Source organism: Meleagris gallopavo, chromosome 4 (assembly GCF_000146605.3).
Source record: "Meleagris gallopavo isolate NT-WF06-2002-E0010 breed Aviagen turkey brand Nicholas breeding stock chromosome 4, Turkey_5.1, whole genome shotgun sequence".
Lineage (NCBI taxonomy): Eukaryota > Metazoa > Chordata > Aves > Galliformes > Phasianidae > Meleagris > Meleagris gallopavo.
In genome coordinates, this window is record NC_015014.2 from 9,536,838 (window position 1) to 9,539,450 (window position 2,613).

The window sequence follows — 2,613 nt, forward strand, 5'->3', positions numbered from 1 at the left end:
CACGAGCGAAGTGACTTCTGCCATCTAGAGGGTGTTCTGAGGAGTGTCATCGAGAAGGAGATAGAGGATCACAGGATAAACAACAGCCCTGCTTAAACGCCATTAAAGTTATGAGATTAAACACCAAAAATTATAGATTCTGGTGGCAGCACACCTCCTTTTTTTCTCTTTTCATTTGTGCATTTGTTTATGTAAAAGTGCACTCAAATGGGAAGATAATTTCTACGGATGTATCTGCGAGTCCGCTCCTTAGCAGCTCCATTCATTCATGAAAGCAAATTAGCTGCCTAGGATAATTATTCTAAAAGAGATTAAAACTTTCTGTTTATCTTCCCCACCCCCCTCCAATGCTATATCATTTATTCCCATTGTGGTCTTGCATTCCTGGATACCTAAAATAAATGGTCACAACCAGAACAAAATATTAAAGATTAAGAGCATTCATTAAGAAAAGTGAGAATGACACTAAAAGCTGGAAGGCCCTGCAAAAGATCACATTTTTCTTCTTTGGTTGTTAATTAAATAGTATGTAGCTATAGTTACAGCATAACAAAAAATTACTTCTCATGCCTTCTTACGAGGAGAAATGTTCACTGAAGTGATCATCACGAGTTTTTATCTTAAGCAATCGTGCATTTTCCTGCGTGCCCAATAACCTGATGTGAAGGTAACATCTTGGAGGAAAAGAATGGCAAGCAAAGAAACAGTTTGGGGAGACATATCCCTGACTCACTGAAGCTACAAGAGTGGTGCCCACTGGATCCCTATCTCTCTCTCTAAGCCACAATCACACACAAAACCAGCAACCTCTTTCTCTAAGAAAGGCACGACCAAGCACAAGGTGGAGCAACACAACCAGCCCACTGGAATGAATAGCCAAAGCACACTAGAAATAAAAATGTGTGCTAAGATAAATGCGTATGTCATCCAAAATCTGAGAAGAAAACTCTAATGAGATGTTAGAAAGTAGCTTTCTTTTATTCCTTACAGTATGTACTGGGCAACTTGACAAATCAAGTGCATGCCCTCAGAGCTCAAGTTCCACATTTAATCAGTTAAGACATACATATGCAGTACACTGGCATACTTTTCCCAAGAACTCCACCTCTTGTGGTCATTGACTGCTTAATTTCTCCCCATTTTTCCACTAAACCTATCCCTATTGCTAAACCAGCCTATATCAAAATATATAACATATCCCTCTCATCCTAGGCATAAGACATGAATTATATTGCATTGCAACTGCTCTGAGAGCCTTCCACTCATCTTCATTTAAATAACTATCTGATGAACTTCATCTAATGATTTCCATGAAGGGATTTCTAGGCAAAATGCTCCAAGGACTTAGAGTATCAAAAGGAATCAAAGACAGCCTTGCAACCTTTGCTTCTACTTCTGCCACATGCCACTTACGATGAGGAGTTAAGTGATTTAAGAAGAAAATACACAGCATATTTTAGAAGCATATTTTTAGAAATACAGCCGTTTAATTGTTGTATTATGTGATTAGTTCTTGCTTGCAAAACTGCAATAGCTTTTAGATGTTGCAAATAGTTACAGGTGTAGCATTATAAACTAGGAAGCGTGTTGTAAGGCTATTCTGTTTTGACAAGAGACCTTCAGCAAAAGAAACACAACAATGAAATGACCCGAGTAGGCTTATGAAACATCAAAAGCACCAAAGGGCCTTCACACAAAGCTGAACTATCTCACTCCGGGAGTAGGTTGGGATGCAACAGGTAGACATCAAGACACTTCTCCCTATCCTCTGTATCATAGAATGGTCGGAGTTGAAAGGGACCCCAAGGATCATCAAGTTCCAACCCCCTGCCACAGGCAGGGCCACCAACCTCCAGATCTGTACTAAACCAGGTTGCCCAGGGCTCCATCCAACCTGGTCTTGAACACCTCCAGGGATGGAGCATCCACAGCCTCTCTGGGCAGCCTGTTCCAGCACCTTATCTTCCAACACCTCACTATATATCATTAGAAGACAGGTTGTCAAACTTACCTTTTTCCAGGGATGAGCAGATGTTCAGAGATGACGGCTGAGTGCTGAGTTAGCAATTGTTATGATTTTGGTGCCTATGGATTACTTGTAACAGGCATTCTCTTACTGAGCTGTGCCAGTGAAGAAAGTGGATCCAGAAGGCGATGGAGGAAGACCACTGGATGAAGTAAAAGGCTGTTGGACTGTAAATTGGACTGTTACGCTGCTAAAAGGATGCTAGACTGCAGAAGAGACCATGGAACAGAAGATGGAACCTCATAGATCACTACCTGAGTAATAGGCATGTATATGTTAATTATCTCGTGGGTAATTGATGAACGTGTACTGTCTGTGGAAATACAGTGCACTCTGAATCATATCATCTTTGGAAGCATCAGTGGAAATATCCCCAGCGCTTCCTGGTGCTGCTAATAAAGAACACCTGACTTAACAGCAACAAAACTTTGCTGTTAAGTTTCTACGTATCAATTTCTTCGATTCGTAAGCAAAGTCTCATTTATGCACAGAAAAAGCAGGCAGCAAATCCCTGCAGCCACTGAGGGAGGGAGGCGAGCAGGGCACGGGACGGAACCTTCCCGCCTCGCCGCGCGGGCCGTACGGGC